This window comes from Mesoplodon mirus (genome assembly GCF_964341445.2).
Source record: "Mesoplodon mirus genome assembly, chromosome: 9".
NCBI classification, from domain to species: Eukaryota; Metazoa; Chordata; class Mammalia; order Artiodactyla; family Ziphiidae; genus Mesoplodon; species Mesoplodon mirus.
Genome location: NC_138985.1, coordinates 37,694,005 through 37,720,412, shown reverse-complemented (window position 1 = coordinate 37,720,412; position 26,408 = coordinate 37,694,005). Strand labels below are relative to the sequence as shown.

Below are 26,408 nucleotides of genomic sequence, written 5' to 3'. Positions count from 1 at the left end.
CTTATCTGTTCATAGGATAGTATACACATGTCAAATCATTACTTTGTATACTTGAAACTAACACTGTTATACGTCAAGGATATCTCAATTTTAAAAAAGAAAAAAATAATAATTGAAACAAAAAATAATTATTTTTTTACCCAATGTCTTCTTGAGGAAAAAAAATTATCTCTCTTTTAGGAGGCACCGACTATGGGAGCAGGTGACCTGGTGGCATCAGAACTGGTGATAGTATTGCTATCAGGAGTCACTGGAAGCATCCAGGGTTTACTGGTGAGCTAATGGGCAATACTGGGGTACTGTAACAGCAGATTGGAGGTGTCTTGACAGGAAACAGGGAGGCACTTTTCTTGGCTTTGGGATCAGGGTAGTGCATGCTTTGCCACCACTCAAGGAGACAAGCTCAGAGCACACCTGTAGGCTCTTACCAGGACATACGGAAACTGGTGCAGGGCCTCCTGCACCCCCCTCGCCCAGCAAGGTCAGCAGTCCCTGAACCTGGCAGCTGTCTATGCCAGTAACGAGATCAACATGAGTGATATCAAGGTCTGTAGCTCCCACTATGACAAGATGCTGGCCCAGAACACAGGTGCATTGCACCTAGTGATCTACAGTGCTGCACATGACATCCTGATTGAGCAGTACAAATGCTCAGAAGGGATTCAGAAGTATGACTACAACTTCAAGTTTGCCTTTGGGGACTCCACTATGACATTCAGAAGAGTATTCAGATGAAGAATGATGCCTTCCATTATATGCAACTGGGGAATGCCTCGAGGGTCCTCCAACTCTGCAGGATGAGGAAGTGATCCACCTGTTTTGGGGCACCCAGCATACCCCCTGTACCAGGTGGGCAGTTTCTACAGCAAAGTTCCCTCCATCATACATTTCATGGACATCTTCTACTGCCAGAGATGTCACTGTTCTGCATGGTAGACCACTTCCTGGCTCACGATCTGGAGTTTGACCAAGTGTACCAATATAAGGATGTGATGGAGGTCATTCAAGATGCCACACAAGACATGACCTCATATACCAGTGGATTGAGTGGGGACCTAGAGAAGTACATCCCGAAAGTGAAGTAAATATTGCTATCCTGAGCCACCTGGTGGCCCATGGGAAACAGTTGTTCCTCATCACCAACAGTCCCTTCAGCTTCGTGGACATGGAGATGTATCATATGGTGGGTCTTGATTGGTCAACCCTTCAGTGAGGTTATCCTCCAAGTGAACAAGTCCAGCTTTTTTTTACCAACCAGCACAGTATTGCAGAAAACTCAATGAAAAGGGCTTAGTCTGGTGGGACCATATCACCCACCTGGAAAAGACATGATCCTTCCACAGGGAAAACTGTTGGACTTCCTGGTCTGATGGAATGGGATGGCCTCTGCATGCTTTACTTTGGAGAACACCTCAACAGTAACCTGGAAGATTTCATGCCCCAGGACGACTGGTGCAGTGGTGTCATCATGCCCAAGCTGGAATACGAGCTCCACATCATCAACACAACACAGAACAGGACCTATGCTCACAGACCCTGAAGTTGCACTCATGGGACTGCTGGAGCATAGGTAGACCTTCCAGGAGGTGAAGTCCAGGCAGGTGCTGTGTGCCTGGAAGAAGCAAGAGCAGGAGCCGAGTTGCATCACCTACGTCCTATTCAATGTTCAGTTTGGGAACATCTTCCACTCCTGCCAAAACCTCGCCTTCTTCTCAGGGCATCTCTTGTGTGTATCTGACCTTGGCATGGCCTCCCTAGGTTAAGTGCTCAACCACTGAGTGGCCTTTACCTCATACAGGCCCTACTCACCCCTGCAGCATGAAGCAACCTGCTGGACGGACCGACTCTGCACCTGCTGCAGGAAGATGCCTTTCCTTGGCAGCGTGGCCCACATGTGCCGAGGGCACCTCTATTGTCAAGGAAAGGTCCCTGCCCCTCCTACACTGTCTGTCTGTCCACACCAGCAGTAAAAGTGGTCTCCTTCTTGTAAAAAACAACAAAAACAAAAACAAAGCCCCCAGAATTATACTGCACAGCAATCAGAAAGGCTAAAAGAGCCAAGATACCAAGTGTTGGCAAGGACATGGAGAAACTGGAACTCTCCCACATTAGGAGTGTAAGTTTTATATCCACGTTGAAAGATTGTTTGGCAGTGCCTACTAAGGCTAAATATACATAATCCCTGTTACCTAGATTTCCAATTTTAATGGAGACTCGAGAGACATATATATATTTGCTTAGCAAAAACTATGTATACGAAACTGTATAGCAGCATTGTTCATACTAACCTTGACTGAAAGTAACCCCAAATCCATCAACAGTAGAATTGGATAAAAGAACTGTGGCTTATTCATTCAATGGAATAATTTCCAATAATAAAATTAGACTAACTAGTGTTAAGTGCAACAACATAAAAGAATCTCACCCACAAAATGTAGCACAACAGATGTCAAATATAAAAAAATATATAGCTCTTATGATTCCATTTATATAAAATTTAAAACTGATGAAACTAATCTATAGTACTGGGAATCTAGATGGGATTGGGGGAGGAGGTTGTCTAAGTGACTGGAAGAAGGTATTGTAAGTCCTTCTGGGTGTTGGTGTTATTCTATTTCTTGACTTGTCCATTTATGTGTGTATGTTACAGATAAGTTACTGGAAAGCAAGCAAGTAAGCCTAAGCATCTCCATTAAGACGAATATCTGATTGGCAACTTCTATAGGTCTCCTTAATCACACTCCACAGTATCTTTTAGTGAAGCTTGAAAATATAAAAATGTTGGGTTCAATCCCTGTTTACAAAAAAAACAAAAAACAAAAAAAGCCAAGAAGCACTGATAGCTGTGACTATGCTGGAAATGAGTTTTTAAAACTCTAAGCTCTTTCCAGCCGTAAGCTATGAGCCCTCTCATAGCTTTAAATAATCTGGAAGAATTCTTGTATCCACTGGTGAATGCACTGATTCTTATTATTTCCCCCCAAGTAAATCTAAAATCAACATCATGAACCTTGTCTGCCAAGTCAAAATGTGTAGCTTAAACCACTTTTATACAGATACAGAAAGGAAAAAAGCATTTAAGTTTCCCACATCCCTACAACTTCCCCGTAAGAGGGACCAGTCCAATAGCTGTGTCCTTCAAAGGAGCGATCATCTGGTTGGAGATGCCATGGCTCAGGATTTCATTAGGTGACTCCCTCAGGGATAATTACCCTAACTTTACATTTTCTCATGAAACATGACAATTAAAGCTATTTATTACTAGGCTTCTTTCCTGGCAATAGCACTGTTTTTAGACCTGCTCTCAAACTCCCGAACTGACAACATGGAAATGTAGGCTCGTTTATCTTTCTTATTTGTTTCCAAGTCCCACTAAGTGTTTCCCTTATCTGATTCAGACTTTGGAAAGCATCTTTCAAAATTCTATGACTCCTCATCTTCAGTAATACTGGAAAATGTGCTAAGTGTACCTTTAGTGAACAGGAGCTAGCAACGAATGCTGGCACGTGCATATACACATATAGGCATATAGTACTGCGACATGATTCTAACAGCTTTGTAGGTGTTGGAGGTGGGCAGGGAGAGGAACTTGTGAGTTTCATGAATCTATTCCTGCCTGGAACAGTCCTATCACCGGGACCTATGTGTCCAGAATACGAGCTGAAGCCTCAGGTGATTCACCTTATTTCAGTTCTCCTATCCTTGCTCATCACTGTAATCCGAGTGCCTTATTAGGCTCTCAGGAGGACTTCCTTGGGGAGACAGAGGTGTCATAAATTATAACACTGCCTCTATCATTTCCTGTGAGAGCCTTTTCCTCATGCTGGAGAACAGAGTACCTTCTTGTTTTCAAAAATCCAATAAATAAGTGCCCACAGGAAGGCCCATAAAGACCTGAACCTTAAAGCTCTCAGGCTCATTTAGAAACTGCTCACACAGGAAGTTTAAAAGCAGGAACCACATCCTCGTCCTTGGTTCACCTAACCCCTATAAAAACACGAGCTGCGGTGCCAGTTTCAAAGCTGGGCAATTGTAGCTGACCCTGGAGGGCATGGTACTTTTTAGTACAATAAGCTGGTTTCTTTTCACATTCAAGATGGGTGGAAGGAGAGTTTGTTACAGCCAGATAAAAAGTAATCCTTTGGCTCTAATTCAGACGGATTTGCAAAGTATGATTTTCTTGGAAGAAAAATGAATCTCTTAACTGTTTTCGCCTGCCATCACAACAGCATTAACAGTTGCCTAATTTTCCATCTGCATATTATTTGGAAATGGTAAAAGTTAGGGTAATATAATGTGCAGATGAGTGAAAACAGAATTTGTTTGCTTTCCTTCTTGTCTACATACAGGGTTTTCTGATGTGTAAATCATAGAATCTGCTCACTTGGTGTGTAAGCTCTGTTTCGACGTGAGTTCCAGTGTGCGCTTTAGACTTGGGCTGCTGGGGAAACTTTTAGGAATGTATTACAGGTAAAACACCAGGAGACAGCATTTATGTGAGAGAAAGTGAATGACAGCTTGTTAGCTATTCTGTCTGAACAGTTAAAGGCTTTTACTCTTTCAGTGAGTGAATGGGGGAAAATCCTCTGCTTCTGTCAGTTTAGGTTACAGTAAGAAAAGAAGATAATTATCTGTTAGCTGTTTTCAGCCCCTCAAGAACTTGGAAGGAGACGGAGCGAAAAGGTAGGATTCTCCGTCCAGTATCTAACTCTTCAACTAGATCTGTTCTTCTCTTCTCTCTTGTACATACTGAAAGTATAACGTTCATGTATAGCAATGATTAACTTTTTAAAAAAGTTTAAAAACCATGACTGATATTGCACCAACTAAAATCACAGTGCAAGCAGAAAAGGTGGCATCAACAAGTTTTAGACTTTAAAAAAAACATACTGACCTCAGAATATGAGGGCAAACTCCGTACGCAGCACCCCCTCTAATTAAGTGAATGCCATCCATGGAAGGGAAATGTCCATCAGCCGAATACAATCTCCCCAAGCTTAGCTGGAGACACAGTTATGATTCATCTGAAATTCAGTCTTGGACGTGGCAATTTACCTGATGTGACACATAATGCCAAATGAGGAGAAAAGAAGTTGAATTCTATTCATGTTTTTGAAGCTCACTGTTTATGGTCAAAATAAGATAATTGGCATTTTTGATAATAATCAGTGCTAGATATTTGATAAATTATTTTCTTAAACTCTTATAAATGATTATTCTCTTAATGTCTCCTAGGAAGATTACTCAATAATACAGGAAAGAGGTAAACTGAATAGTCCAAGATAGGAAAATAGAATTCCATTGAGTAAACAGGTATCTGGTAATCTCACTCTGTTGTACTCCCTTAATCAGCATTGGATTTCAGGATTATTTTCCTTTTAGCTTTGGATATAGCCTGTTATAATCAGAAAAATCATGTGCCAAGTGTTCTGCTGCCTGTTTGAAGATTTCACTTATGAGAAAACCCTTCTGGCTTCCTGGAAATGGAACCAGGCATTTCACTGTTGCTGCAAAGTCTTCAGTAGTTCATGTGTGGTGTTGCATATGCACGCTGTGTACTCAGCCTGTATTAGTAAGCAGTACTAGGGTAAGAGGCATAATTACTGTATACAAACTAGCATGATTGGCACAGACTCATTTATTGTCTCTAATTTGAGGAAAGGTGATTTTGACTTGAGAAGTAACTGGAGATTACAAAGCACTGACGATAACTGTATTTTAGTGGAAAAGTGGGTAGTTTATTCCTCCTTAATTTACTCAGATATTCCTGATTTTCTTTACTTTTTTTTTTTTTTTCTAAGAAGGAGCCCAGTAGATTTTTTTTTTTTTTCTGGTGGATCCAGTTAGTCTTGCAATTCTGCGAAAGCAATCTAAACTTATTGGCTACATTATGAGAACAGAAGAGAATAACACCTCCTTGTCCCAACTTTCTACTCCAGTCTTTTATCCTTTTACAGATATGCCAAGTCACTGGGGAGACATGGTGGTCTCTAAGGCAGCATTCTGGAGCCGGGAGTGCATCCGAGAATGTAATCAACAGTTAGATCTAAGGTTACATGAGTTCTGGCTCATCAGCCTGATGCATCAATGTGTGAAAGCTATTTCTTGTGCTTGGCTTTAGAGAATATGGATACATTCTAAGTAGCTTCTCTTTTTTCAAATCTGTAGGTTTAACATTAAAACAGCTGATATTATACCCAGAGAATAACTCCATCATCAGTGATCTTGCAATTTCACATCTTAAAAATAACATATTCTGCATTTTCTAATAATGCAGTTGTAATCAGGTATTATTTCTGTCAAGGAGTTGAACTTGGCTGAAGCAAACAAGTGTAATTATGTATCCAAATATCTCATGAGATAATCTCGTATTCAGAGGTTCTTAGCCTGAGGTACAAGGATATAATTCAGTGAGTTCAAAGAGACTTCTAAAATTAAAAAAAAAAAAAGGCATATTTATTACATATTTTCAGGGTCGTTTTTGCTAAAAAAAAAAAAAAATCCCATGGCTTTTATCAGAATTTTCCCCCCAAACTGCTAAGCAATCAGTGCTAAGCACCACTGATTTTATAATGATTTTATTAGGATTAGTAGTAATAGTACTAAAGTAGTACTTTGCTGATGAATCAAAACTGAAATTTGTAAAACAAATTCAGAAATAACCATAGGTTTTTTGTTTGTTTGTTTGTTTGTTTTTTTGGCTGCGTTGGGTCTTCATTGCTGTGCGTGGGCTTTCTCTAGTTGCGGCGAACGGGGGCTATCCTTTGTTGCGGTGCACGGTTTTCTCATTGCCGTGGCTTCTCTTGTTGTGGAGCACGGGGCTCTAGGCAAGCAACTTCAGTAGTTGCAGAGCGCAGGCCCTAGAACGCACAGGGTTCAGGGTTCAGTTGTTGCAGCACGTGGTCTCTAGAGCACAGGCTCAGTAGTCGTGGTGCACAGGCTTAGCTGTTCTGTGGCATGTGGGATCTTCCTGGACCAGGGCTCGAACCTGTGCCCCCGGCACTGGCAGGCAGATTCTTAATCACTGCGCCACCAGGGAAGTCCCACTATAGGTATTTTCAAGTTTATGGTTATTATAAAAAGATTGTCAACATGCTATCTCCTAGCTGACACATTACATGATAATAGCATGGATTCCAAAATACCTGGAGTCAAAACAAAAGTTTTCCCCAAAGCTTTGTGCTTTTAACAAGTAAGAACCAATCAATTACACAGTGATGCCTCACTTCCTGACACCAGTCTAAGCGCTCTGCACATTTTATCTAATTTAATCTCCCAAACAAGTTTATAGATTAGGTATTATTGTTTCCATCCCAGTTTTACAGATGATAAAACCAACACAGAGAAAGTTGCATATTATGCCCACCGTCAATGAGTTAGTAAGTCTGGCCTTAGAATTTGTAAATTAACCACTGTAGCTATGCTACCTTTAGAATCAAAGATCACATGACACAGAGAACAGTACACATTTCAAGGCTTATGTCTTAGATTGAAGTATACATTTCAAGGCTCATGTCTTAGAGTGAAGTAACAGTAGGACTCCTTTACCATTTTCTTCCTATCAGCAACATCAGATCTTCCCAACTCTTATTTCCATAGTCTTTGTAGCTCTCAATCCTGCAGTCTCATCAACAACTTTAGTGATGTCCTGTATCAAGAACATGCATCTGTTTCATTGTCTCTACTTATCTTTTGTTTTCTTCAACCTTCTCTCCAGGAAAAAGGACTCTACGGTCAATGTTAAAAATTAGAATGTTAACTGAGTGTACCTCCATCCTCCAATTTTTGCATCCCTTAGGATATGACAGGAAAAGGTAGGCTTTCGTAATTCAAGTCAACACAAACATGCCTACGAAATGCACCTTTGTGGAAAATTCAGCACATGCTCTAAAATTTGTTAGTATAGCTTGCTCATTAGTGGTCAGAAAGTACCAAACTTGAGGTAGCTGTATTGTTTCATGAGGTCTTATATGGTATCATGGTCACCCTGTTTGTGTTTACTGGGGAATAGAAATTCAATTTGACCACATCAAAAGGTAATTATTCTCACTAAAGAGAGTGGAAATATTTTTATCACCTTACCTGCAATATGGCTAACAATACAGATTAACTGAAAAATAGTCAAATGAGAGATGAGCTGAGTTAACACATACTTCTATGGTTAACAAGTAAAACAGGCATCCAGGAATTGACATCATACTGAAATTTAAAACTCAAACATTGAGGTTTTTCTTTGTATTAATATGTCTTTCCAACTCCTGAGTAAGCATATGCATACAAACTCACTTTAAGCAATTGCTTTATCAGAGCTTGAGGACTACATGAAAATATTAAAAAGACGCTTGGGACAAGGACTGATAATTTCCAGCACATCTGGCATGGAGGAAAAACTTGTGATACATAGAAGTGAAGGGGAATGGGAAGTTGGCATAAGAACATCATACTCTATTTTTAGTGTGTTTTATGAAATTGAGTTTTGTTGTGTGTGTCGAGAAACACAGAATACATGGTCATTTAATCTAAGTCAAAATAAGCTTTGATTTTCACACAACCTTAAGGAAAACATCTTTTGTAAAACTGAACTCTTCTAAATTACAAAATCAGGGGTTTGTTGGTAGTTAAATAAAAATACATATGTGTACCATTGAGAATAGTTTAACTGCTTCTGATTATCCAGATAGTCTGGAATATATCAATAGAGAAAATTATCAATAACAATAATTGCCATGGTTGGGATATAAAACATTTCTCTCAGTGTGATTCCTTGTTATTATGAAGATATGCTTGAAGATACTGACAATGTATGCCGTCGGTACAATAGTAACTAAGAGTTTTGCCACAAAATCTTATTTGCATAAGTAATTAATTATATGAACAACTATATTTACAAATAGCTTCACATGATTTTTATATTCAGTTCCTCACAAAAGGCATATACCACACGAGCCAGAGTTTCAATAATACTTTTGGAAATCCTGAAACAACACAAAGCCAGCTCACTACATCAGTTACTTTTAGGCAGTAAGTAAAGGCCTAAGGGGCATGTGAAACAAGCCAATTGTTGGGTTTTGTTTGTAATTAATGCCTCATTATTTTACAGTAACAATATTATGACTTAATTACTCTTTGAGTTACAGTGAAATCTTGAGCTTTAGAAAGACTGTTACAGTTTGGCTATGCATTTGACACCACATCAAATTGATGCTTAAAGAAACCAGGATTCTCCATGACCACATATCTAAAATGATACCTAGTATTAAACTCTTATCTTCAAAACTATTTAATAGAAATCATAAGTTATCATCACTGATTTATGACAATATTGATAACCATATCAAATCCAGTAGTTTACTGTACATAGATCTGTAACCATAGAGTACCACACAGCTTTATTTCATAGCTATAATTATTTTAGAATAGTGTTGCCTTCCATTTATATGAATATATTATAATATGAAAGTATGTAATAAATGTTGATATGCGTATGTATATCTCATATATGTAAGTCTGATTTAATATATTGTCTAGCCGATCAGTCAATCATTTTGAAAATAACCATTGAGGAAAATGTGAATCATTTTATCCTCACAGTCCAGCTAAATATTTTGGCGCAGACCTATATGGATAGAATCCTGTGTAACTTGTTTCTGATGACCTATGGTTTTGACAGCTTGAACACCAATTTTACTACAGTTACATTAGTTCTTAGGTTGGCACACTGAGATTTCAAATAGAGATGGAAGGGCCTACTTTTTTTAGATGCTGGTATCAGTGGTAATGTGCAGCATCATTCAAAAGATGTGGAAAGATGGAGTCAAAGGAGTAAAAATTATAAAGCTTTAGGACAAAGATATGAAGATTAAGTGAGCAAAAGATACAAGCACTCTAGTGGAAAAAACACAACAGGCTAGATCTATAACAGAATATTAGCTAACCACAAAATTACTATTTATAAAAGATCCAACACTCGGCCTTGAAACAAATATGAACAAGTATGTTGCTATAACTAAGCATATATACTTGACTGTCACCAGAACTTATGCTTATCTTAACATAAAAGATTATATATATATGAAATAAATTTGGACCCTTTAAGCAGACATTTTATCAATAAAACATCTCTTTTTAAAACAAAAACCTCATAGCTGATTGGGAACATGATTATAACTCCTGGGTATAGAGTAAGCCATCTCAACCTACCTTAAGTATAACACTATTCTCTAGCTATGTAAAATTGATCACACACATACCCACACACCCCTACCTTACAATACAGCAAGTCATTGACCAAATTTCTCTGTATGCAGATTCTCTTTTAAGTATCAGATTTAATTTAAGTGTAACTACATCAGTCTCTCAAATACATTTTAAGTTAGATCCTGACTCTGAGATTTTCCAGTATCAAGTACAGGCATAAGTAACACATTTCAAAGGAACAGACTGCCTTTTAAGGAGAAACCAAAATCCCAAATGCTGTGTCTACTATATTGCTTAAATTCCATAGAATTCAGTAAGCATGCTAAAAACCTTTAAGTAAGACACAAACCTGAGATTATCCTACCAAGGAAGGACAGGATGGTCACAACAATCATAAATGTACATACCATATGAATATCCACTTGATGTTCAGAGAAGATAACTCAAGGAGATGAAATGATGTGAGTCATAATTGAAAACACTCCAGCTATCATCCACAAAACGTTTGCGGTAATGTGAGAGGGCTTGTCTGCAGAACTATCATAACTCAGGCTTGGCATTTGGCTTTGCCTCGGTCACAAAAATTCTGTTCTAGGTTTTTATTGCACACTCTATGGACTGAGTTGCAGCAACGATAGAAGCCAGTTTCCATATTAGTGTTAATTGAACATTGGCTTGGATAGAGCCTAGATCCCACAAAAAGTGATCTTATAGGGGGAGCAATGGATTTATATCATCAAAAGAGTTCTCTTTCTTTTGCTGATCTCATAACTCTGTACACACATACATAGCAGGCAGCTTGCCAAAACACTGTGAAATAATGCCCCTAATTAAAAGCAAGCCACTTTTACCATTTGATATACAAACTGTTCCCTTTACAAGATTTATCAAGAAAGATTATATATTGAATATCAAAGTGGATTTTTTTGAGCTCAGAGATTATTTCTACATGGTATTTTGGCACCGCAGATAGTCTGGAATGGGTGTGCTTGATCCTTTCATATCTTGGGATCTGTGGATAATTTACAGTCATCAACATTGTTGACACAGCACAAAATAATGTAAAAATCTAGCCAAAATAATGACTGTGGGACTAAGTTATTTTGCTTTGGTCTCTTTTTCAATTCTTTGTAAATGCAGTTTAATTTATCATGCCTAATTTTGAACTTAAAATTCATTGAAATCTTGAGTTGTATTTCTTTAAGCAATATGGTATAAAAACGTGGTGGTGTATATTTTTTCATCTCTAATGGTGTTTTTAAAATGACTCACTGCTGCTCCAAGTCAGATGTCTTACAGGAACTTCTTTTTCATACATAATTTGCATATTAAATTATAACAGCTTTCTAAAAATGATTCAGATTCAACTCATGTGTTATTATGCTCTGTGTCATGGCATAATGGGTCCTCTATTAATGGATCCTCTATTGAGTCTGCTTTTGGTACTAAATCATTTTTACAACATTGCCTGGAAGGAAAGGTTGACTCTAATGGCTAGTACTTCTATACTTATACTCCATCCAAAGAAAAGGTCAAAACATGTTTTAAAAATTATTATTATTAAATGAAAGACAAAGGAAATGTGCAGTAGTACAGGGTAAATAAAGTGCCAGCATTATAACTGGAGGACTTACAAGGGGACTTGCAAGCAATTGGAAGATACTACGGAGATCACAGAAAGAGAATAACTTGAGATAGAAAATCTTTAAAGTTATTTACAAACTTTTCGGGTGACCCCTCACACCATCCCCAACCACCAAGATATGCATGCATGGATCTGTCCTAAGAAGTAGACAAAAGACTTGGAAACTAAACCAAGAGACAGACAACCAGACAGTTCCCAGACTATCCCAGTGTGTATCACATTCTGGAAATAGAAAACAAAATATTAAAAACACAATCCAGAGATGGATGGATGGGTCAGTGGAACGTATGGCTTAAAGCCAAAGTTGTTATCTACTAAAAGTATCAACATTGTCTAGAGGTTTTAGAAGATATAAGAGTCTCATAGCACAATATTAAAATATCCAAGACACATTTAAAAAGTACTTTGCACACAAAGAACAAGGAAAATATCAACAAGCATATGATACAACGATCAATGTTTGCCAATGACATGACACAAATGTTGGAATTGACAAAAACTTTAAAGCAGCTATTAAAAAAATGTTGCAACAAGTAAAAGTGATTGCTCTTAAAATGAACAGAAAGCCAGAAAAGCTCAGAAAATGAATAGAATATATAGAAAAACAATGAAATGGAAATTTTATAACTTAAAAACAAACCCTCACTAGATGTGCTTAATAGCAGAGTGGATATGATAGAGAAAACAGTAAGCAAACTTGAAGACTGATTAATAGAAATAACCTAATATAAACAACAGAGACAAAACATATTAGAAAAAAATGCACTGAGCTTAAGGAACATATGGAACAATATCAAATGGCCCTAGAAGGAGAGGAGAAACTTAGTACAGAGAAAAATATTTGAATAAATATTAGCTGAACACTTCCCCAGTTTTATGAAAGACATAAACTTACGGATTCAAGAAACTCATTAACCCCAAACAGAATACACCAAAGAAGTATATCCCCATCAATTGTTGTAAAAGTGCTGGAAATCAGAGACAAAGTAAAAACTTTTTCAAAGCAGCGAGAAAAAAAATAATGCATTGATTTTGGGGGAATAACAATTTGAAGGCTGGCTTCAAGTTTTATTTAAGAAATAACTGATGACAGAATGAGTGAAACAAAAAATTTAAAGTGCTGAAATCCTAGATTTCTGTATCTAGTGAAAATAGAGGAAGGGAGATTTAAATAATTTTAAAATATTCAAATAACTCAGAAGGAGACAGAGAGGGGGGCCAGAGTAAGGATAATAAGAGGAATCAACCAAACAAAAAGAAATGCCAGACCTAAATTTGAAGACATTTATTTTATGGTATGTTCATGTCCCTAAATACACCTATAAAAAGACAGAATGTCAGAATGAAATTTGAAAAACATGGCAGTGTAAGGAGCTCCATGGACCCTCCCCTCAGTGAAACAACAATAATTGATGAAAACAACCATTCAAAGTCTCTGAAAAGTGTCCTGAAGGATTTTAGTGAATGGAGAAATAGTTACTGAGGAAAATTTACTACATCTTGTGTGAATAGTCTGAGCCTCTGACACCTGAGTCACTGTCTCCTCCATTCTTCCCCCACCCTAGCTCAGGAAGCTACACTCATGTCAGGTACCACCAAGAAGACAGAGCTCCCTCTCTCCTCAGTTCCCAGGTAAGGCTACTGCTCCAACCTGGCCACCAGCGTTTATCATCCCCTCCCACCTCATCCAGTTCTGTGTTGCAGAAGCTCTCTATTCCAGGCAAGTGCAGTTGAGATGTCTGGGGTGCCCTTCCTCCATCCAGACCCATTATTGAAGAAGCCCTACTCTAGACATGGCAGCCTGAGAACACTCTGCCCCAATTCACCCTAGTACCAGCTCATGTTTAGGGCAAAGATTCCGCACCATGAGAGGCAAGCTGAGAAGATCAAGGGCTACCATGGCCACCAAACATTCCATTCATAGAACACAGGTGTCACCCCAAGAGAACTGGTTGCTCAAAAGGAGAAGAACAATGCTTCTGCCCAGGCATAAGGGAGGCCTTAAGAACAGAGAGCTGTGTAGCTCCCACTAAGGAAACTGCCTTTATGACCCAGGTGATAAGTTAAATCCACCAGAAGAAATAAAGAAAACCAGGCGTGATAAAAAAAAATTTTAATATAATGAACTCTAAATTTCCTACATTTCCTCCTTGTTTTCCTCTTAGCTTCTTTGAAAGATATAAAATTATATAAAGAATTATAACAATGTATTGCTGGTTTTGTAAGATATATAAACATAATATGTATAACAAAAAAGCACAAAAAAGAGGAAGGAATAGATTTATATACAAGTAGCATTTTCTAACTATCAATTTATAATCCCTTATAATTTGTTTGTCAGTTAACTATAATAATTATGAAATGAGAATAAAGAAATTGACTGGGGCCTTTTTAAAATTTGAATACAAAAATGTTGTTAAATTAATCTTTTCCAAGTTTTTTCCAAGTTTTATTAAAGTTTAATTAAATGTCAATAAAATTTTAACATAGTTTTATTTTCTTTTGCAAGTTTATATATGTTACAGTATATAAAATAAATGTAATACTTATAAGTGTTGAAACAATTGCATTCTGTAGATCTCTTTTTGTTTTCTTAGCGGAAACAAAGACCCTGTACCTCGCTTGGAGCCAACTTGAATAGGAGAACTTTGTAAATGAGGCATGAGGCAAGAATGTGACTTGGCTTAATCCTTTTCATAGGAAACCCTTGACAAGTTAAATGAATAAAAAAAAAAATATACACATTTTAAAAGATTATGAGTAAAATAAACGATAATGAGAAGTTCACTGGAATTTTGTGATCAAACAAAGAGAATCACCCACCTAAACAAAGGAAACTTAAGAAACCTTTCCTTATTAATGCTACATGGGAGGAGACCAGCCCCAGATCCTTTAGTGGCAGGTGGTACGAGGAAAGCTATCAACTGTTCAAGTCTGATCCAAATTGTTGAGAAGGTGCCCTGTTATCCTTCCATAATAAATTCATTTGTAATATGTCTTTAAAAAAAAGTATGTTTCTGTAATGTGCTCCTTTTTTAATGATTTAGTATTTATTTTCTTTCATTATGAGCTTTGCATGAATATTTTGTCTACATATAATTTTAAAAACTCATATAACTTAATCATTTGAGCTCTTACAATAAACAGAACTCTTTGATAAATGTAGGTCATTCCAATTTGAAGTAAGATAAATCTCTAGACATCCATATGTTTCTGGACCATGTTAATGGGGCTATTTAATCAGGTTTAGAAAAAACAAAAGGTTTCTTAGGCCTGCAGGATTACAAAGCACCCCAACGCTAAATCCAGTCTCTTTTCCAACCAGAAAAATTTGATATAATATTCTCGGTTTAGATGGTTCCAGAAACAAACCTTAATATGTTGGACCAGCATTGGGCACGTGGGCCACTGAAAATTGCTTTACCCCAGGATATGCATTTCAAATACAGCCTTTGGACATCTGCTCTACGTTTGTTCTTACTGACTTTTCATTCCCACTTCTTGACTATGTCTTTGTTACCTACCATCCTAAACTCTCAGCAATTCCCAGTCACATTCATACTACTGCAGCCCTCCTTTCCTAATTCCGATCTCAATTCCAATTTCAGGTCCTGTATCTACCCTTTTCTAACCAAGCTTCTATTGCACCCACACTCTTGCCCCCACACCCCCGCCTCCAGTTTTCACCATTTCAATAATCCATATTATGTAAGGTATAGACTCTAAGTTTTCCAGAGTCTATACCTAGATAACCCCAGACAGTTCCAGTCTGGGGTTATCTAGTCCAATTTCATTAAATACACACGTTCCAGATAAGCTGAAAAACAGGCTCAAGATGATAGAGTTAATTAACAGAAAAAGAGAACTAGGTTGTTATATTATGACTCCAGTCTAGTGCTGCTTCTATCAAGTTGGAAATACAGGTTGATCACTAAAAAAAAGTTAAAATACGATTAAATGCTATTGGGAAAACTGGACAGCTACATGCAAAAGAATGAAACTGGATTATTCTCTCACACCATGCACAAAAATAAGTTCAAAATGGATTCAATACTTAAGTATAAGACCTGATATCATAAAACTCCTAAAAGAAAACACAGGCAGTAAGCTCTTTGATATCACTGTTAGTAATATTTGTTTGGATATGTCTCCTCAGGCAAGGAAAACAAAAGCAAAAGCAAACAAAGGGGACTACATCAAACTAGAAAGCTTTTACACAACAAAGAAAATTATCAACAAAACAAAAAGACCACCTACTGAATGAGAGAAGATATTTACCAGCAATATATCCAATAAGGGGTTAATATCCAAGATACACAAAATAAAAACTCATACAACTCAACATCAAAAAATAAAAATAAACAACCTGATTAAAAAATAGGCAGAGGAGCTGAATAGGCATTTTTCCAAAGAAGACATACAGATGACCAACAGGCACATGAAAAAGTGCTCAATATCACTAATCATCAGGGAAATGTAAATCAAAACCACAATGAGGAATCACCTTACACCTGTCAGAATGGCTATTATCCAAAATAACAAGAGTTGGTGAAGATGTGGAGAAAAGGGAACACTTATACACTGTTGGTGAGAATGTAAATTTGTGGAGACACTAGGGAAAACCGTATGAAAATTCCTTAAACAATTAAAAATAGAACTACCATATGATATGATCCAGGAATTTCATTCCAAGGTATTTATCTAAAGAAAATGAAAATGTTAATTAGAAAAGATATATGCACCCCTATGTTAATATCAGCATTATTTCAATAGCCAAAATATGGAAGCAACCAAGTGCTCAACAATAGACAAATGGATAAAGAAGATGTGGTGTATGTATATATATAAATGAATATTACTCAGCCATAAAAAATGAAATCTTGCCATTTATGACAACATAGATGAACCTAGAAGGTATTATGCTAAGTGCAGTAAGTCAGACAGAGAAATACTGTCTGATTTCACTTACATGTGGAATCTTGATAACAAATGTATAATCATAACAAAACAGAAACAGTTATAAATACAGAGAACAAACAGGTGGTTGCCTGAGGGGAGGGGGTTGAGGGGAGGAAAGAAATAGGTGAGGGAGATTAAGTGGTACAAGTTTCCAGTTGTAAAATAAATGTCATGGGTATAAAATATACAGTGTGGGGAATGTAGTCAATAACTATATAATATCTTTGGATGGTGATATATTGTAATTACATTTATCATGGTGATCAGTTTGAAATGTACAGAACTATAGAATCACTAATTTGCACAACAGGAACTAACATAGTGTCGTAGGTCAACTGTACTTCAAAACAAACAAACTCATAGGAAAAGAGACCAGATTTGTGGTTACCAAGGCACACGGTGGGGGGGGGGAGTTGGGTGAAGGCAGTCAAAAAGTGCAAACTTCGAGTTCTAAGGTAAGTACTAGGGCTGTCATGTACAGCATGACAAATATTATTAACACTGGCATATGTCACATATAAAAGTTAAGAGAGTAAATCCTAAGAGTTCTCATCCCAAGGAAACATTTAGTTTCTTTAATTTTCTATCATTTTGAAATGATGGATGTTCACTACACTTGTGATAATCGTTTCATGATGTATGTAAGTCAAATCATTATGCTGTACACCTTACACTTATACAACATTGTATGTCAATTGTACTTCAATGAAACTGGAAGAAAAAATATACATGATTAAATTTTGGTGTTCCTTTTAGAGCTGCTTTTTCCAGTCTTTAAGATTCTTGTGTATTCCTTTATGATTACTTTAGAACCTACAAAACTTTTGGTAAATATAATGTGGATTCATAAATATTATATTGCCCTAAGCTCAGGCACTCATTTGACTATTTTTAAAATATAATATAAGGTAGTGGTAACCTCTCTACCGCTTCTTCTATTCACTCTTGATTTCATTAATATATTTCCATGTGCAAAGCTCAATTTACTAGTGGTTTAAAAGAGCATTAATATTAAAAACAGCCTCTGTCTCCTTCTCACTCCAAGAAAACTTAATCAGAAAAACAATCCTCTAAGTGTTGTATTTTGCCTTTGATTCCTCCTCTCAGCCTATTTTGAGATCCTTTCCCCTAAACTTTTGAGCAAATATTTCCTTAAAGAGACTTTCAATTCTGTCACAACACTAGTATCTTCCCGATGGGCCTGATCAAGTTGTGTTTCTTTCTTCTCATCTAGGATCAATGTATAAGATGACACAGACCCACATTTGTATTTATAAGAATGAATAAAAGGGAGAGTTACTGTAATATCAAATATTACACTTACTGTAAAGGCAAATGATTGTTTCAAAAGAAATAATCTCGGTTTTTTTTTTATGTCAAAGGAACTCATTATATGGCTAGATATGTCATTTTGTATTATTTTCCAGATTAGAAGATATAACCCCTCAGATAAAAGTATATTTTTTATAGAACATTTGATCTCAGTAGTAATTTCAGAATGTAAATATTAGAACTATTCAGTTTAACTGGACTGACCCCAGAAATGAAACCTTGCTTTCATGAAATTCTAACTATATCTACACAATCTACTTTATTTGCTTTTAGACTTTCCTGGCAATATTCTATCTCTGTGGCTTATGTGTCTTTCATATGGCTAAAGGATTTCTTCCAATTTTCCCCATTAACCCAATAAGAGATTTCAACTGAGATCACTGTAATTCCAGAATTTCTATTTCAACTCCAATATTTCTGAATCCTATTTGAGATTAAGGCAAATACTAGATGCCCCAAAGGAGTTCCAATTAAATTCGATTTATCCACACAGTTCTCTTAGAAACTTCATTTATTTGAATGGCTGGTATTTTAGTTTAAACTTAGAAAATCATGTGAGAAATATGTTTGTTTCATATGATTGATATGATTTTGACTTCGTATTTTTATATATTTCTTTCTTAGGGGATTAATGGTATTATATAAACAACATCTGTATCAACTGAAACTTAGTTAACATGTAGAACCTTTTCATCAAGATAGAGCCACCAGTTAGACAAAAATAAAACTTGCTCAGATAGTTACCTCTTTCCTGCCTCACTGTTACTAAATAAACCTGGAGTTTAACTTGCGTCATATTGGTTTGTGGGAACTGGCGTCACAGAATAAATGTTTGGAAGATCAGTCCTTGAAAGGACATTGTCAACATCTTTAAACCATGGGTTTGAATATTTTATTCTTCTCCTGTTTACTGTATAATTTTATTTTTTTAACTTCCAAAAATATTATCCCAACTATTGGGCTTTATAAAAAATTGCTTTTAGTTCTTTCTCCAAAGTATTCTTAGTTGAGTTCAATTTTACACTAAAATGTTGAGCACAAAGTTTAGTAATAAAATTATCTATATGTAATTAATTCCTCTTGCTAAATGGTGAAGTTTGCCACTTTCTATCATTTCCCATGTACTTTCAGGGTCAATGTTACTATTACTAAATCCCACTGTTACAACGTAGGTTTTTTGCCCAAAGTTTTGGCAAAGAAAGCTAAATCATTTTAAGTTGCTCCTCTTAAATTTGAGATACATTGCTGAATATAAATTATGCTAAAAAGGAACACAATAGGATTATAGATCAGTATGTTAAGTGACCAGTTAATATTGCAGTAAAACATCACTATCGATTTTAGTCATTTCTGGTAGATATTCTAGATTAATTTTCCCATTCTACTCTTCTAATTGGAGAGATTGGGTATTAAATTATATTTTCTAGACTCTCGTACCACTAGGCTTCTGGATATAGACTTGTTTCTGTCAATTATGGGAATGAGTGAGATTTTTGAAAGGAAAAATGAGACAAGCCATCTTCCTCTACTGGTAAGATAGAGGTGTGAAGTAGAACTGTTTTTACATCATTTCAGCATTGTATTCCAACATTTGGGTATGAAGAGGCAGTTACATCAGCAGTAACAGATAAGATGGTAGAGATTCTTGAATGAAGCTTCTATATTCACAAAGCGCAGGTGTTGATGTACTATCTGGATTTGGAATCTCCATTGGTGACATTAGAGGTAGATGGCTCTGCATATCCATGGAGTCAACCAACTATGGATCAAAAATATTGGGGAAAAAAATTCCAGAAATTTCCAAATTCAAATCTTGAATTTGCCTTGCACTGGTAACTACTTACATCACATTTACATTGTATTAGAAATCATAAGTAATCTAGAGATGATTTAAAGTATATGGGAGGGCTTCCCTGGTGGCGCAGTGGTTGAGAGTCCGCCTGCCGATGCAGGGGACACGGGTTCGTGCCCCAGTCTGGGAAGATCCCACATGCCACGGAGCGACTGGGCCTGTGAGCCATGGCCACTGAGCCTGCGCGTCCGGAGCCTGTGCTCCGCAATGGGAGAGGCCACAGCAGTGAGAGGCCCGCATACCGCAAAAAAAAAAAAAAAAAAAAAGAGAAAAAAAAAGTATATGGGAGGATGTGTGTAGGTTATATGCAAATACTATGCCATTTTATACAAGGAACTTAAGCGTCCCTAGATTTTGGTATCCATGGGGATCTGGGAACAAATCCCACTCAGTTATTGAGGGACAACTATAGTTGTTCTACCATCAATTCTGTATTGCTCTAAGGTCATTCATACAGTCACATGCCTTCAGCATTCTGCTGATTTTTATATACACTGAATTCCTTTTATTTGTAATCTGTGAGAAGAAACAACTAGGTTGATTACTGGTTCCAGGCTGGACTTTGATATGGTAACTTTATTTGGGGACTCTGTTAGATTTAGTTTTCTTTTGTAAGTCTCTTTCACAGTACAGTTTTCATTATTTTTAATTATACTTCACATAAATCATTCTAGTTTTGTCTTATTCATGGAAAAAGAGCATTATTTTACCCTCAACAGGAGAAAGCAGCGATTCACTTTTTTCATTAAAGAAATCCACTTCTGGAGCCTTTACTTGTATTGATTATAACTCATGCTTTCCAAAGACATTCATTTATTTTTAAATAATGGATTTTCTCCAGACACTTGTGCTTTGGGTGAGTCTTTCCTGAATAACAAAATACAAAGATTTCAACACCATTTTTTCAACTAATTTATCCATAAATAATTTATCAATGGCTTTCTCTGGCTTGAATTTAGAATCTACAGTAATTCTTTCTGATTTCATTTATGTATTTAGAAGTTTTATTTAGAACAAAGAAAGTATTAAGCAGTTGTGAGTTAATATTTATTGAGCACTTGGATAGAAAATAACATGCGCAAGGCTGTGGGAAGAGGGCATGTTATTTAGACTTCATGATATGTCTGAGAGAAAAATGGTGTATTTTCACTTTGGAAATAAAAAAGTGAATGGCTAGCAAGATTCACGCAAAGTTTGCTTTGATTAAAAAACTGAATACCTTTAACGTTTTTTTAAGTTGTTTTTTTTTTTTTTGATGTGGACCATTTTTAAAGTCTTTATTGAATTTGTTACAATATTGCTTCTGTTTTATGTTTTGGTTTTTTGGCCCTGAGGCATGTAGGATCTTAGCTCCTTGACCAGGGATTGAAGCCACACCCCCTTCATTGGAAGACAAAGTTTTAACCATTGGACTGCCAGGGAAGTCCCTGAATACCTTTAATTTTATGCTTAGCACTCAGCTTTAACCAATTACTGCTGACCTTGCATAAATTGTAATAACTGTTTCTATATTTCCTAAACTGTAAAGTGGAGTTACCATTGACTGCCTGACATAGGTAGTTGCTCTCTCTCTCAATATATATATATATTATATATATATATAATATATATATATATATATTATATATATATATATAGGCACCCTAACCCATTTGCTATAAAGGTGTTCTTTGATATTTGTGGTAAAAGTTCTTTCCTCGAAAGTTACTGGTATCCACATCAGAGAATTTTTAGTCTTTTGCAATATTTTTTAATATCTCTTTAGAACCATGTTCAGTAAATATACAAAAAATCTGAAATATATATATATTTTATATGGTAATCATGTCATAAAGTTTGAAAAGATTATATACATTTGTAGGTATACAACATAATCACTGACTCAAACTCGACATAGAAGAGTGTGTACTTTAGAGGATTCTGCTAAGCAATAAATAAAAGATGATTTTGGAGTCAAAGGTGGTTCATAGAACGGACTGTACTTTTAAGAAGGGAAAAGGGTAGGGAGCCATGAAGGCAGATATTTATCTGATTTTATTGACTTGACTTTTGGAGTCATGTTTGGACATAAACTAACTCAGAAATGTCTGGCTCTAGTAAGGGGTACACAACAAAACAAGCTGTGGAGTTGGAAGTTACATGCTCCTGAGACCAGTCTCTTTGCTTCTAATCCAGTAGGATCTACAGCAGATGTGGCCACTTTAATTTTAGGAGATACACAGATCTCATGCTCATCCTTGTTTGAAAACCACTAAGGTACATTACTCAGTGTGGTAAACATCTATAAGATTTCAAAAATATTCTAAATTTAAACACCAGGCTTTTGGACAGAAACCGCAAAATGAATTTAATATGATATCAGAATCTCACTATTTACAAGTACTTTAAAAATATCAAAATCAATTTAGACCACCTTCAGATGAGCCAACAGAATTGGCTAAATGTCAAAGTTATTTTTAGGATTGACTTAAAATGTTGGGCACATATGTGCACCACTGCTTATGGCTAACTCCAGGAAAGAGATTTTAGGAACGAAAAGACATCCACTAATATGTAATATCTAGTAAATAGTATCTGACAGTTAGTTCCATGGAGAATAAATTAACTTTTTTAATCTCTTTTTCTGAGACTTTCTGAAAATGCTTAAATTTCTTATGGGGCATTAGCAGAAACCACGTAATATCTTGGGACACGTGGCAGAAACAGTTTGCGACCTAACAACACCCATTTCCTCATGTTTATTAACAAAACACAGATTTTTGACCTGGAGAGTAGTGAGCTCATCTAAGTATTGCTGTCCTTCCTCTCCTTTACTGTTAGATGTTGGCATACAACAAATTTCTCAGCAGAAGGGGCATAATTAGAAATCTATCTGAAAAAATCTTTCATTTTCTGGTGAATAAAATAAGAGTCAGTAGGCACTACACTCCTTCCTGCATTGACTTGGACATGCAGTCTGAATTGCAATAACCTTACTGTGCAAGAACCAAATGTCCCTTATCGGGAGGGAAAGGTCCTTCATATCCAGAATGTGGCTTCATTTATCCCTCTGTTTTCAGCTAGGCTAACAGATGTTTATTGAACTGAATCAAAGGCTTTAGAATTTAGAGTGTGACTATGCTTAATCTGGATTAATATCTTACCTAAGAACCTCAGAACACTTATTTCCAACAGTTAGAAACAATTTTTTCCCAAATCACTTTGGCAAATGGGACAGGGGCAGCAAGGAGAAAGGGCTATTTTTTTCTTTTTTTTTTTTTTTCTGGACAAGAATTGACTAATCTCCTCACACATTATTTCTCCCTTTCATATACTTAGTCTTTCATATACCTAGGCATGTATGTATATGGCTAGTGGAAACAGAGAGAGAGAGAGAGAGAAAGAGAGACAGAGAGAAAGAGAGACAGAGAGAAAGAGAGAGAGAGAGAAAGAGAGAGAGAGAAAGAGAGAGAGAGAGAGACAGAGAGAGAGAAAGAGAGAGAGAGAGAGAGAAAGAGAGAGAGAGAGAGAGAAAGAGAGAGAGAGAAAGAGAGAGAGAGAGAGACAGAGAGAGAGAGAGAGAAAGAGAGAGAGAAAGAGAGAGAGAGAGAAAGAGAGAGAGAGAGAGAGAAACAGTTGCTTAACAAATATGCATAGCTTTATGAGGAACCTAGTAAAAATTACAACAAAATTAGTAAAGTAATATTTAATTATAATCCAATCACTATGATTAAAACTAGTGTGATTTCTTGCCCATGATCTTGATTTTTACTTTCTATCCTTTTGTGAGGCTCTGCTTTACACATGCACACAATCTCTATCCTTATTCAAGCATATCAAAGATACAGCAGTGCTACTACTAATTATAGGTTTACAGTTTCACATTTCTTTTCTCATCTAGCGTTCCCTCAATCTCTTCAACATCCCAGGTAGATAAAAACAATAAATCTCGCAAGCTCAAAAATCAGAAGCAAAATTTTACAGAAGTATAAGTAAGAAATCTAACTAGACTTTACAGAAAAGTTCAGAAGAAAGTTGACAACTTAAAAAAATACAAATTGTAAGGCAATTAAGAAGTAACAACTGAATGATCTGCATGGAAACTTTTGGCGGATATAGATTTTGGCTGAGCAGAGAACTGAGTGAACCTTTTTTCAGTTGAAGATGCAATGCCAATATCCTGGGTAGAAGATGAGTATGGTTTGTGTTGTAGGGTGTCTATGACACAAGAGTTGTTGAGGATTCAACATGTTGATGTCTCATTGGAGAACATAGGAGAATAGAAAAGAGAAAACTAAGGAGTGATCTGACATCTGCAAACCAATTCCTTTCTTTTCCTTAATGGAAATAATGCTAGGACAAGTGTGCGCTCTGATGAGCCAGACTGAAGTTATTTATTTCACACTGCTTATTGTAGAGGTTGGATAATCTACTGACACTGGCTGGGAATCATTTCAGCAAGAACTTTATTCAAGTAAACTGCAATAAGAAAGCTCCTCCTTATTCAATCATACTCATTTCTGACATCAAAATACTGGCTTCTGAAAATTAGAACTTGAAGCAACACCATCTTGACGTACTTAATTGTACTCCCTGATCATCCTGTAAATCAGAGTTGATTTGGTTTCTCTTTCTAAAGGGAAAAAACTTTCCTTACAAATTCATTTTCGCTTTAACTATAGAATACAAATGAAGATAATACCACACATGTTCATATTGTTTTCCTTAAGACATGAAGGGAGAAAAAGGAAAAGCTTTAGGATGGTAAAGGGAGGCAAACCATGGCTTTTTTCCCATCATGTTGGGAATAACTCAAGAGAAAAACCAGCTTTGTGTAGAACTGCCTTTTTGTTTTCCTTCTGAGAAAGCATATGCACCCAAGTAAGAATAAACTGGATTCTCTGTTCCAGGACCCTGAATATAACTAAATATTGGCTTTAAAGTGTTTATTATGTATCAATTACTGTACAAGGCATTGCACATGTATTACCTAGTTTAATTGTACAACAGCAGTGAGGTATTATTATATTCCGTTCACAGATGAAGGAACTCAAGTCAGGAAGATCATGCCAATAGTACACAGAGGAGAACTTACCAAAGCCCGGTTTGTCTTTACATGAAAACACCACGATGCCCTAGTCCCCATACTCCAATTATCTGAGGTCTATGAAAACTGTAATCCCAGCTGTATGAAATTACCCTGCCTGAGCAGCATGCCAAAACAAGCCCCAAAGCCCTCTTTTTTCTACAATTCAAATACAATTCAAACACAATCACGGTGCCTCCACCAAGCAAACGTTAGGCTTTGTGAAAACTACTAAAAGCACAAGTGAAAAAGAGATCCCTAAATTTTCAAAATTTAACAGCTAGGAAGAAAGATTTCCACTTGTATTAATTAGTTTCCTATTGTTGCTGTAACAACCACAAACCAAGCAGCTTAAAACAATAAAAAATTTGAATCTTACAGTTCTGAAAGCTAGCAGTCCAAAACAGGGGTCACAGGGTGTCAAGCTGTCACCAGGGCCGAGCTCCTTCCCGGAGGATGCCGACATTTCTTCGATCGTGGCTTCCTTCCTCCGTCTCCAAAGCCAGGAGCTGCCTTGCTCTCACCCCTCCTCACTCTGACACTGACTCTTCAGCTCCATCCCGCATTTAAGTACCCTTGTGATTACATTGGGTCCACCTGGATAATCTGGACTAATCTTCTTAATTGAAGATCAGATAACTTGCGATCTTACTTTCACCTGTAACTTTAATTCTCCTTTGCCATATAACACAATATAGTTAAAAGTTCCAGGGATTCGGATGTAGACACCACTTAGGGACCATTATTCTGCCTACTACACAACCATTTTAAAAATCACAGTGGAAAATCAAAAATTGTAGTAGAGACAAAAGGGCAAATATGGACAAAACCTCAAATTGCTTTTCTTCAAATTCTAAACACTGGAAATCAGTAAATGCCCCTGGCAGGAGCATAAGGATGAACACAAAAATCCCTCTAAGACTTCTCGGGAGTTTCAGAAGCAGCATGAAAGGATAGTTCCAATTCTGGGGCCTGAAAATTGTGTGACCTTAAGCACGTCCGTGAACTTGTATTTCTGGACCTCAGATTCCTCATCTTCAAAATAACAGGGTCTGAGTAGACGACCCCTCATATCATTTCCAGTAGGTAGAGTATGATCTCCAAAAAAGAGGGTTTTGATGAAGATATGATACTCTGAGAAATGTGGGTACTAGTGGCCCGTAATGACATAGCACCTGACAAAAAACAAGGCAATTAACATTTTACTACTTTAAAAAAAATGTGCAATCTGATACTGAAGTAATAGTGCAATCGTGAGCAGGGAGTCTTTTTCTTATAATTTGCAGATGATTAAGGACAGACTTAGAAGCATTTTGGTCAAAGTAAATACCTATGAGGATTATTATATGAAATAATTT

The 26,408-nt window shown here is 36.6% G+C and overlaps 1 protein-coding gene across 4 annotated transcripts in view; it reads right to left on the bottom strand.

Moving 5' to 3' along the window:
- The window catches only part of LOC309810705 (uncharacterized protein), a 578,315-nt gene extending 552,625 nt beyond the window's left edge, over window positions 1-25,690 (bottom strand). For all 4 annotated transcript variants that reach the window (XR_014295044.1, XM_082632911.1, XM_082632912.1 and 1 more), the window contains exon 1: window positions 25,430-25,690. The gene's annotated coding sequence lies outside the window, so the exon portion shown is untranslated. The remainder of the gene's footprint in view (window positions 1-25,429) is intronic.
- Between the last annotated feature and the right edge of the window lie 718 nt (window positions 25,691-26,408).